We start from the raw sequence: 12,264 nt of genomic DNA, 5'->3' as shown, positions 1-12,264 counted from the left end.
GTTGAGGTCCAAAAAAACCCCTTTTCTCTTTTTATCAGCAAAGAGAGGAGGAGGAGCCCCAGGCGACAAAACTGCTAGCACGATTATGGAAGTTACACATCCATCGCAACGTTTTTCATGTCTCTGCTGTTCAAGACAGAAAGAACTTGCCGTTACGCATAAAAACTGCAGCTGTAAGCGCCTAGACGCTGTTGTACAACTTTGGCATGGTGACAGGCGGGGTGCTGAACAGTATCACACACTTTTGACCGCTATAGCGGCTATCATAAAATTGTGCTTAAAGGCGGGGTGGTACGACGATTGCGAAGGTTGTAAAATTGACGACCCGAGTCAGCTGCATCACGACTGTCTCATGATGGGGTGTGAATATGAAGATAGGTTGATACGTAAACTATGTTGTAAGCTGGACCCCCATAAAATTATGGTAGCGTTGGGTGAGGTCACGTGCGTGAAAGAAATGTTTCTACCCGACGATTGTATTAAGATGATTGTGAATGTTTTAAAATATATTAAAAGAACGCAGACCCCCTCAGAGCATGTTAAAAGTATGTATGCGGCGGGTGGTGAAGAGATAAGATTAATAATGAAACCGTATCTGAGGAAGATGAATTATTGTAGATATTTTAAGATCAAGTATCTTTTTTAGGAGATTAAAACCGAGGAACATAGCATTTATTAATGACGCGTAAATGAAAACATGTTGATGACCGTTTTCGCTACTATTATGTATCTGTGTTTTTCTGTTGCAGGAAAGTTTGTATCGACACGTGGTCGAGATTGGGGTGCGGCCGAGCGCTAAATGCGTGGAAGATGCTTTTTATTTTCTGATCAGAGCAAAGATGCCGTACCCCAAACCGGTGTTTCGACCTTCCTCGCTATGCCGTAACAAACAATGTGAAGTTATTGAAGAGTTTGAAAAAGAGCTGAGTCGTAAACCTAGAGGCTTTTACGACATTGAAAATAGCAAATACTTCTTGGACGTCGACGATGTGGTCGAAGACTGCGTCAACAATTATATAGAACGGACATTTTGCACCCTAGGCACTACTCTGAATAAGAAACAGTTTTTCAATTTTATGAATACAATAGCTGATTTGTTTTGCCGAGCCTTCATGAGGGGGCGTGGAGAAGATGCAAGAAGACTGATACCATACACAGCTGGCAAAATCAACATACTTATTCTACGTCATGAGTTTTTAAGACCAATGTGTTAAATATCTATGTATTTGTTGTTATTAGCGTTTATAGCGTTGTACATTCCTATATTACACACTTTAAAATGATAAGCTGTTTAATTCATGTTTTATTAAATAATCTACTATTGATGCATAAACCGGCTTCTAGTCCTGATTATGTGATAAAAGGAAATTAATAAATAAAACAAAACGTGAATGAATTGAGTAGTGGCGAGGGAGTAGGTGGGGTGCTGTATTTTAGTTCAAGAAGCGCGACGATGCAGAAGCTTTTCAAAAGAGTTTATTACAACCCCTTGAAGGTTGGTAGTTTTGGCGGTGTAGACGCCTTGTACAAGGAGAGCAAAATCCACAACGACGCTGTTAAAAGAACACACGTACGTGACTGGTTATCTGGTGAAGACGCCTACACGCTACATAAGGGGTCCAGAAAGCGTTTTCAAAGACGACGTGTTTTAGTCAGCGGATTAAATCATCAATGGCAAGCAGACCTTCTAGATGTCCGTGAACACGCGGCGGTTAATGATGGTGTAAAATTTATATTAACCGTGATAGACATACTGTCAAAGTATGCATTCGCAGTCGGTTTGAAGGAAAAATCAGGGAGTGCGGTCACAAAAGCGTTTGATTACATTTTCAGCGGCGGAAGAATCCCTAAAAAGTTACAGACAGATAGAGGGAAAGAGTTTGAAAACAAGACGCTAAAAGCGCTGCTGAAGCAGTATGGGGTAAAACATTTTGTCACAAACAACGAAGTTAAGGCGGCGATTGTAGAAAGATTCAACAGAACTCTCAAAGCTCGAATTTGGCGGTATTTTACAGCGTATAACACATTTCGTTATATAGATCGTTTACAAGATTTTATTAAAAGCTACAATCATAGCTATCACAGAACCATTAAGGCGGCGCCAGTAGAAGTAACCCAGCAAAATGAGTTGAAAATTTGGAGAACTGTGTACGGGTCAGCGTTCAATAACAATCCTGTTTCAAAAAGCACGTTAAAAAAAGGTGATCATGTTAGGGTATCTAGATGGAAGACGCCCTTGCATCTAGATACCCTAACATGATCACCTTTTTTGAACGTGCTTTTTGAAACAGGATTGTTATTGAACGCTGACCCGTACACAGTTCTCCAAATTTTCAACTCATTTTGCTGGGTTACTTCTACTGGCGCCGTCTTAATGGTTCTGTGATAGCTATGATTGTAGCTTTTAATAAAATCTTGTAAACGATCTATATAACGAAATGTGTTATACGCTGTAAAATACCGCCAAATTCGAGCTTTGAGAGTTCTGTTGAATCTTTCTACAATCGCCGCCTTAACTTCGTTGTTTGTGACAAAATGTTTTACCCCATACCGCTTCAGCAGCGCTTTTAGCGTCTTGTTTTCAAACTCTTTCCCTCTATCTGTCTGTAACTTTTTAGGGATTCTTCCGCCGCTGAAAATGTAATCAAACGCTTTTGTGACCGCACTCCCTAATTTTTCCTTCAAACCGACTGCGAATGCATACTTTGACAGTATGTCTATCACGGTTAATATAAATTTTACACCATCATTAACCGCCGCGTGTTCACGGACATCTAGAAGGTCTGCTTGCCATTGATGATTTAATCCGCTGACTAAAACACGTCGTCTTTGAAAATGCTTTCTGGACCCCTTATGTAGCATGTAGGCGTCTTCACCCGATAACCAGTCACGTACGTGTGTTCTTTTAACAGCGTCGTTGTGGATTTTGCTCTCCTTGTACAAGGCGTCTACACCGCCAAAACTACCAACCTTCAAGGGGTTGTAATAAACTCTTTTGAAAAGCTTCTGCATCGTCGCGCTTCTTGAACTAAAATACAGCACCCCACCTACTCCCTCGCCACTACTCAATTCATTCACGTTTTGTTTTATTTATTAATTTCCTTTTATCACATAATCAGGACTAGAAGGCGGTTTATGCATCAATAGTAGATTATTTAATAAAACATGAATTAAACAGCTTATCATTTTAAAGTGTGTAATATAGGAATGTACAACGCTATAAACGCTAATAACAACAAATACATAGATATTTAACACATTGGTCTTAAAAACTCATGACGTAGAATAAGTATGTTGATTTTGCCAGCTGTGTATGGTATCAGTCTTCTTGCATCTTCTCCACGCCCCCTCATGAAGGCTCGGCAAAACAAATCAGCTATTGTATTCATAAAATTGAAAAACTGTTTCTTATTCAGAGTAGTGCCTAGGGTGCAAAATGTCCGTTCTATATAATTGTTGACGCAGTCTTCGAGCACATCGTCGACGTCCAAGAAGTATTTGCTATTTTCAATGTCGTAAAAGCCTCTAGGTTTACGACTCAGCTCTTTTTCAAACTCTTCAATAACTTCACATTGTTTGTTACGGCATAGCGAGGAAGGTCGAAACACCGGTTTGGGGTACGGCATCTTTGCTCTGATCAGAAAATAAAAAGCATCTTCCACGCATTTAGCGCTCGGCCGCACCCCGATCTCGACCATGTGTCGATACAAACTTTCCTGCAACAGAAAAACACAGATACATAATAGTAGGGAAAACGGTCATCAACATGTTTTCATTTACGCGTCATTAATAAATGCTATGTTCCTCGGTTTTAATCTCCTACAAAGATACTTGATCTTAAAATATCTACGATAATTCATCTTCCTCAGATACGGTTTCATTATTAATCTTATCTCTTCACCACCCGCCGCATACATACTTTTAACATGCTCTGAGGGGGTCTGCGTTCTTTTAATATATTTTAAAACATTCACAATCATCTTAATACAATCGTCGGGTAGAAACATTTCTTTCATGCACGTGACCTCACCCAACGCTACCATAATTTTATGGGGGTCCAGCTTACAACATAGTTTACGTATCAACCTATCTTCATATTCACACCCCATCATGAGACAGTCGTGATGCAGCTGACGCGGGTCGTCAATTTTACAACCTTCGCAATCGTCGTACCACCCCGCCTTTAAGCACAATTTTATGATAGCCGCTATAGCGGTCAAAAGTGTGTGATACTGTTCAGCACCCCGCCTGTCACCGTGCCAAAGTTGTACAACAGCGTCTAGGCGCTTACAGCTGCTGTTTTTATGCGTAACGGCAAGTTTTTTCTGTCTTGAACAGCAGAGACATGAAAAACGTAGCGATGGATGTGTAACTTCCATAGTCGTGCTAGCAGTTTTGTCGCCTGGGGCTCCTCCTCTCTTTTGCTGATAAAAAGAAAAAAGGGGGTTTTTTGGACCTCAACCTTCCTCATAACTACACGCCTCATCATCACACTCTTAAACGCCCCCCATACGTTTGCTGAAAAATCGCTTCTCGTACTTACTTTTCGTTTTCCCTCTTCACACTTTTCTTCTTGAGCGTCCGTTGACTTCTCTGGCTCGTTTACAGATTCATCTCCGGAATCCATCTCTGTAGAGTCGCTAGAGTCCTCGGGGTCCGGCTGTTGCAGGTAAATACCCTCGTCTTCTTCACTCGGTTCCGGTCTTCCTCGGCCGTCTGTAGCATCGGGGGAATTGTTTGGTGTTTTTCCAACATGCGCGCCCGCCTTTTCGCAGGCGCCGGTCTCGGGGTTTATATTCGGCAGCGCCGTCTCGGCGACGCCTGTCTCAGGCTTTTTATTCAGCAGCGTCGACGCCATCTCGGCCTTAGGAGCTGTTGGATCGCAATTTTCCTTGTCACTATCCGCGAGATTGACAGCGGCATCTGCAGCGTTTGCGGCTTCCTTCAGCATCGCCGTTATAGTTTCTCCAAGGGGTCCAAGTTCCACGCTACTGTAAGACATTCTCAAAGTTGTCTTAAAGCTCGAGTTTTCTTCGTCGGAAAAAAGCTGGGGTTTCTTAACACATGGTCCTCGGAATGCTAGCTTATATCCTCTGTGCACATGCTAGACACGTCCCCGGTATGCTTGTTGACTCGTATTTCAAACTAGTACCGCTTCTTAGCAACCCCCGGCATGCTTGGTCATTTTACACGCTTTTAAAAAAAATTCAACGCGTATCATTTAACGTGCATTAATTCACAAAATCTAACTTAGCGCTTTATATACTTTTTTTTTTCTTTTTTTTTAATCAAACTTTTTTTTATATCAAACTTTTTTTATATCAAACTTTTTTTTATATCAAACTTTTTTTTTATATCAAGCTTTTTTATATCAAACTTTTTTTATATCAAACTTTTTTTTATATCAAACTTGTTTTATATAAAACTTTTTTTATATCAAACTTTTTTTATATCAACTTTTTTTTTATATCAAACTTTTTTTTATATCAAACTTTTTTTATATCAAATTTTTTTTATATCAAAATTGTTTTTTTTATATCACATTTTTTTTAATATCAAACTTTTTTTAATATCAAACTTTTTTTATATCAAACTTATTTTTTATATCAAAGTTTTTTTTTATCAAACTTTTTTTTATATAAATTTTTTTTATATCAAATTTTTTTTATCAAACTTTTTTTTATATCAAATTTTTTTATATCAAACTTTTTTTATATCAAACTGTTTTTTTATATCAAACTTTTTTTTATATCAAACTTTTTTTTTATCAAACTTTTTTTTATATCAAATTTTTTTTATATCAAACTTTTTTTATATCAAATTTTTTTATATCAAACTTTTTTTTATATCAAACTGTTTTTTTATATCAAACTTTTTTTATATCAAACTTTTTTTTTATATCAAACTTTTTTTATATCAAATTTTTTTTATATCAAATTTTTTTTATATCAAACTTTTTTTATATCAAACTTTTTTTATATCAATTTTTTTTATATCAAATTTTTTTTATATCAATTTTTTTTATCACACTTTTTTTTATATCAAATTTTTTTTATATCTTTTTTTTAAGGGGGGCGTGGCCAAGGGGGCGTGGCCACCTGTCACATCCAATTAGCGAAAATACATGGTGATGAGTAGTGTACAACCTATACTACTGCCAAAGTTGTACAACAGCGTCTAGGCGCTTACAGCTGCAGTTTTTATGCGTAACGGCAAGTTTTTTCTGTCTTGAACAGCAGAGACATGAAAAACGTAGCGATGGATGTGTAACTTCCATAGTCGTGCTAGCAGTTTTGTCGCCTGGGGCTCCTCCTCCTCTCTTTTGCTGATAAAAAGAAAAAAGGGGGTTTTTTGGACCTCAACCTTCCTCATAACTACATGCCTCATCATCGCACTCTTAAACGCCCCCCATAGGTTTGCTGAAAAATCGCTTCTCGTACTTACTTTTCGTTTTCCCTCTTCACACTTTTCTTCTTGAGCGTCCGTTGACTTCTCTGGCTCGTTTACAGATTCATCTCCGGAATCCATCTCTGTAGAGTCGCTAGAGTCCTCGGGGTCCGGCTGTTGCAGGTAAATACCCTCGTCTTCTTCACTCGGTTCCGGTCTTCCTCGGCCGTCTGTAGCATCGGGGGAATTGATTGGTGTTTTTCCAACATGCGCGCCCGCCTTTTCGCAGGCGCCGGTCTCGGGGTTTATATTCGGCAGCGCCGTCTCGGCGACGCCTGTCTCAGGCTTTTTATTCAGCAGCGTCGACGCCATCTCGGCCTTAGGAGCTGTTGGATCGCAATTTTCCTTGTCACTATCCGCGAGATTGACAGCGGCATCTGCAGCGTTTGCGGCTTCCTTCAGCATCGCCGTTATAGTTTCTCCAAGGGGTCCAAGTTCCACGTTACTGCAAGACATTCTCAAAGTTGTCTTAAAGCTCGAGTTTTCTTCGTCGGAAAAAAGCTGGGGTTTCTTAACACACGGTCCTCGGAATGCTAGCTTATATCCTCTGTGAACATGCTAGACACGCCCCCGGTATGCTTGTTGACTCATATTTCAAACTAGTACCGCTTCTTAGCAACCCCCGGCATGCTTGGTCATTTTACACGCTTTTTAAAAAAATTCAACGCGTACCATTTAACGTGCATTAATTCACAAAATCTAACTTAGCGCTTTATATACGATTTTTTTTTTTTTTTATCAAACTTTTTTTATATCAAACTTTTTTATATCAAACTTTTTTTTATATCAAACTTTTTTTTTTTATATCAAACTTTTTTTATATCAAACTTTTTTTATATCAAACTTTTTTTTATATCAAACTTGTTTTATATAAAACTTTTTTTATATCAAACTTTTTTATATCAAATTTTTTTTATATCAAACTTTTTTTATATCAAACTTTTTTTTTATATCACATTTTTTTTATATCAAACTTTTTTTTTATTATATCAAATTTGTTTTTATCAAACTTTTTTTATATCAAACTTTTTTTTATATCAATTTTTTTTATATCAAACTTTTTTTATATCAAACTTTTTTTTATATCAAATTTTTTTTATATCATTTTTTTATATCAAATGTTTTTTTTATATCAAACTTTTTTTATATCAAATTTTTTTTATATCAAACTTTTTTTATATCAAACTTTTTTTATATCAAATTTTTTTTATATCAAACTTTTTTATATCAAACTTTTTTTTTATATCAAATTTTTTTTATATCACTTTTTTTTATATACATTTATTTTTATATCAAACTTTTTTTATATCAAACTTTTTTTATATCAAACTTTTTATATCAATTTTTTATATCAAATTTTTTTATATCAATTTTTTTTTATCAAAGTTTTTTTTATATCAAATTTTTTTTATATCATTTTTTAAGGGGGGCGTGGCCAAGGGGGCGTGGCCACCTGTCACATCCAATTAGCGAAAATACATGGTGATGAGTAGTGTACAACCTATACTACTAGTGTGTGCCAGAGGTACCTTTTCTAGTAAGATGGCTCCCTCCTTCCAATGCAAGTGCCTCACATTTTGCAGATGTTTAAATGTCTTTGATTTCGAAGTCAAATAAAAATATCTTTATCAGTTAAGTATGTTGCTGGACAAGATATTTTGAGTTTCGTTATCTGTAGGTGAATGGCTGACAGAATAGCCACAGGATGTTTTTGGCCCATGTCTCTGCGCCCACTCTCCCTGAACCTGTACCCATTGCACTCAGTTCTTTATTTACTCTGACCCCTGCCAAAGGAAATGTAACTATCCCATCCCGGTGGAAAGCAATCACTGACTTTGGAAAGCGGTTAGTGCACCCAACATCATTTGCCATCTCAGGAGACTAACAATACAATTGGCTGGCATTGAAACATTCACTTATTTCTGGTGGAAATTCTAAATCCGGAAGATATTTCAACTCTGCTGCCTTTTATTGTTTTGGTACATCAGTTTTAGGTGATGATGTGAAAGTGTCTCAGTAATAGAAGAACCAGGCGCAGACCAAAGACCAGTGCTTAAAATGTAAAAACAATAAGTGCCACAGCCTAACATACTCATCCTGAGACCATTGCAGCTTGCACCACCTACAAGCCCTGCCAAAGCTGCCAATACCACTATTAACCATCTACTAACCATCGCACTCCTGCAAATATGGCAATTTAGACCAGTGGTTCTTAACCTTTTGACCTCTGTGGACCCCACTCAGTGTCCTAACATTAGCCCCTGCAGTACCTGCGGTGCGGGTGTCCCCCAGGCTCCACAGGGCCCCCTCTGGCACTGTGCATGGGAGGGAGCCCCTGGCCTGAGAACTCCTGACTGGGTCCGGGCGAAGGAGGCCTCTATGTGCTTTGCAAGGGGGCCCCTCAAGTTTCATTATGTCACTGCCCTCACATAATCATTATTGGAATCCGGGGACCCCTACTGAAACATTACTTGAACCTGGGGACCCCCACTGAGTCATTAATGGAACTCGGGGACCCCAGTGAGTCATTACTGGAACCCGGGGCCCCTACTGAGTCATTACTGGAACCCGGGGCCCCTACTGAGTCATTACTGGAACCTGGGGACCCCCACCGAGTCATTAATGGAACTCGGGGACCCCACTGAGTCATTACTGAAACATGGGGCCCCCACTGAGTCATTACTGGTACCCGGGGCCCCTACAGAGTCATTACTGAAACACGGGGCCCCCACTGAGTCATTACTGGTACCCGGGCCCCTACTGAGTCATTACTGAAACACGGGGACCCCCACTGAGTCATTACTGGTACCCGGGGCCCCTACTGAGTAATTATTGAAACCCGAGGACCCCCACTGAGTCATTACTGGTACCCGGGGCCCCTACTGAGTCATTACAGAAACACGGGACGCCCACTGAGTCATTACTGGTATCCGGGGCCCCTACTGAGTCATTCCTGAAACAGGGGGACCTCATCCTAAGCAATTTCGATGATATGAACCGCAAAACAATAAACAAAAATCCACTCACAGGCATTCATTAAACACACAAATTAGGAAATATTTAGTTAACAAACATAAAACAAAATTATAATGGGAAGGTTGCAGTATTTTTTAATTCAATTGAGACTTCCCATCGTTCATAGTATTATCTGTTGTATGCTCTAGCACTGTCCCACGAATCAATTTGAGGATACTAACTTCATTTTTAGCCTCCAATGTCAACTTCTTTCACATTTTCAGAACGTTTTAAGATTTTATTTCTTGCTTTTTCATTTACATACACTTTATTAATCTGTTAATATTATTTAATTTCCTTAGCACTTGTGGAGCCCCAGAGAAGGCATAGCACCCCCCCCCCCCCCCAGGGGTCCTAGAATCAGAGGTTAAGAACCACTGATTTAGACTATACTTGGTGACCTAAAGGTGTAAGAATGCCTGAACAGGCTGGTATTATTATTATTATTTTTAGTGGTATATTGGTAAGTTAAACACTCTGCACCTGCACTCTTTTAAAAACAGACCGAAACCACAACCATGTGGTGGGCTGCCATAAACATGTGCCGATGTAAAAAAATAAGTGTCGGTCCCGAGCACTGGCAAACACTGGTAGAAATAGAACACTGCCACAAACCAACATGGATGGTGTTTAGGTACCAGTCACCGGTGTCTCCTACCTTTTCTGTACTGAGAGCTACTTATGTTCAATGAGACGCATTGGGAGCTACTAATTTTAATAATGTTGTATCATGTCAATTTTGTTATATGTATAATAATTCAACCAGGCAAAAGCTTTCTCATTTAATAAGCTGGGTTGCACAAGGGTGAGCTACTCAGAGGTAGCAGAAGAGCTACAGTAGCTCATGAGCTACTGGTTGGAGACCCCTAGGTGCTGCTACTGGAACATAAACAGGCCTCTCCCACCAGGCATGCTGGTTGAGGTCCCCAGATAGGAGAGCCAGGACATAGGATACATTTTATTATAAACCATAAACAGTTCCTAGTTTATTAGTGGGTCCACCTGAGGTATTCTTAAGTGAAAATGTCAGGTCTGTTAGTTGATTTCTGGTTTGTATTTTGCCTTCCGAACCTTAATTATAGGAAGCCTAAGAAACCAAGCATCACCCTTCTCTTGTAACACTCAAATATTAAGGCCCTCAACGTGAGGACTGCACATGCCCCAGGTATTAATAGCAATAGTGTAAGGTGTGTTTTTACTTGGTGTGAGATCTCACTCTCAGATTGGAGTTTTTCTCTTAATGTACACGTGTTTTCCCCCATTTAAAGGTGCACAAACTAGGATTTTACAGTGTGCCTGCACAGTTTGCCCCAAGTTTTATTGGACGACGCCCGTGTAGGCAAAACCGTGGAGTGCACAATTGGTGCCCGACACCGTCGTACAGGGACTTAAAAATAGGCACAGGCACTGGAATAAAAGTGGCACCCCATAGCTAACCAGATAGCTAAAAAAGTATCTCATTGATGAAAATCAGACTAGTTTTAAACCTGTAAAGACATATTGTATGTGTATTTTGCAAGGTGTAGGAGACAGCAAGCATTTGTTTTTGCTGCAGGTAATGCTTGTGCTAATATCAGGGAACTCAACAATAAAAACCGACCACCAGCCCATAACACCTGCCCACAAACTTCTAAAAAACTGTCCCACACACTGATCTGTCAGACCAGCCCATCGGGCACTGCCTGATTGCCCTACAGACCAGTCCGATCCTGAGGCCTGAGATGTAATTTTGTTTGCACACAGTCTGAGATTTGCGTGCAACTTGAGATTTGCTCAGCCCTCAGAACCAGGGCCTTAGACTCGGTTTATTATTAATCGTGATTTGTTGATCCCAATATCTTTGCTAGAGCTACTCCTCTAACCTGCTCCTGACCTCTGGACATTGGGAAACAATTCACTTTTACTCCACGGGTCCTGCTATGTAGTTTTACGCACTGCATCCCTTTTCCAATGAAATGGTCCTCTTTAATTGTTTCTGAGGTTCCCTTGTCCTGGCTCTAAATATCCCACCCTGACTCTTGCTGTATTTATTTATGTAAATGATGACAGTGCTTAATTTGTAAAACAAAAAATAAGTGCCTGGGTTCTGATCAGACGGCCACTGGAGCTTGCACTGCACATTGCCCCTGCCAGTGCTGCCAATGATAGTAACAATACAACTACTAACCAACACACTCCTACAAGTGTGACATTCAGACTATTTCAGGCCCCCAAAGGTATAAGAATGTCTTGGGCGGCAAGTAATAGTAATTTTTAATGTATATTGAATTAATAATTAACTGTTGTTGAGGAAATCACTAAATTAGCCAGACAGCACCTCCTTGTGGCAAACTGTCACAAGTGCCGGTGTTTGCAATTAAGTGCTGGTGCTGAGCACTGGAAACAACTGGCTCAAATTAAGCACTGGATGATGCTCTTCAGTTTATGCAGATGATGTACTGGCGATAGCCCTGTTTTGGTCAAAGGATGCACACACTTGTGCATAGTGATAACTATACAGGTACGCATTGTAGATAAAAGTAACTCGCCGACATCTCAAAGCAGTAGATGAAATGTGACTATTGCTGTGCTCTGATTTGTTCTGTGTGTCAAACAGGAGCTCCTTGATTGGTTTCTGGTCATTATTTTAGAGACAGTGGCACAGTAAGAGTACCACGGTCCCTAATACAATCAGGGTTGGCTTTACGGCAGTGCGACCGGTTCAGCCGTACTGGGTGCTGACCCGTAGAGGGGGCTCAAATAAATGTTGCACCGGGTGCCACCAGTGCTAATACCGGCCCTGAATGTAAGCAATGTCAAAGG

General features: G+C 39.6%; 1 protein-coding gene across 1 annotated transcript in view; it reads left to right on the top strand.

The window, feature by feature from the left end:
- SH3BP5 (SH3 domain binding protein 5) overlaps positions 1-12,264 on the top strand; it is a 253,938-nt gene that overhangs the window by 161,076 nt on the left and 80,598 nt on the right. The window lies entirely within an intron of this gene.

The sequence above is a fragment of the Lissotriton helveticus genome, chromosome 10 (genome assembly GCF_964261635.1).
Source record: "Lissotriton helveticus chromosome 10, aLisHel1.1, whole genome shotgun sequence".
Taxonomy (NCBI): Eukaryota; Metazoa; Chordata; class Amphibia; order Caudata; family Salamandridae; genus Lissotriton; species Lissotriton helveticus.
This window is presented reverse-complemented; position numbering and strand designations above follow the sequence as displayed.